This window comes from Triticum dicoccoides, chromosome 3A, assembly GCF_002162155.2.
Source record: "Triticum dicoccoides isolate Atlit2015 ecotype Zavitan chromosome 3A, WEW_v2.0, whole genome shotgun sequence".
In the NCBI taxonomy this organism is placed as follows: Eukaryota; Viridiplantae; Streptophyta; class Magnoliopsida; order Poales; family Poaceae; genus Triticum; species Triticum dicoccoides.
Window position 1 is genome coordinate 754436594 of NC_041384.1, and position 479 is coordinate 754437072.

Sequence of the window (479 nt, forward strand, 5' to 3'; positions counted from 1 at the left end):
GTGGCGCATATGCAACGCGTCATTTGTCGCAACCTGGAAGTTTTCATTTTTTTCATAGATTCGTTTATTTAAAACGTTTTATCTCTCAAACCGTGCGTTCAAATCTCAAATCGCTTTCACCATCGGATTCCTCTCGTCGAGATCTTCAAAACTAGATGTCATGTTGATAGATTTTGACAAACTTTTTTTTTTCATGAAAAAAACCGGCCAAAAAAATGGACGAAAAAACCGAACCGGAAGCACGGGTTTTTTCCTTTCCGAAAGAGGCACGCTCATGCCTCTCACGAAATCACAACCGTGCCTCTCGCGGAAGCAAAACCGTGACTCTCGCGGAAGCAAAAAAAAAAAAGAAAAATGCATTTTTTTCTGTTTCCGAAGAGGCACGGCCGTGACTCTTCGCAAAAGCACACCCGTGCCTTTCACGGAAGCAAAACCGTGACTCTCGCGAAAGGAAAAAAAATAGAAAACGCGTTTTTTTC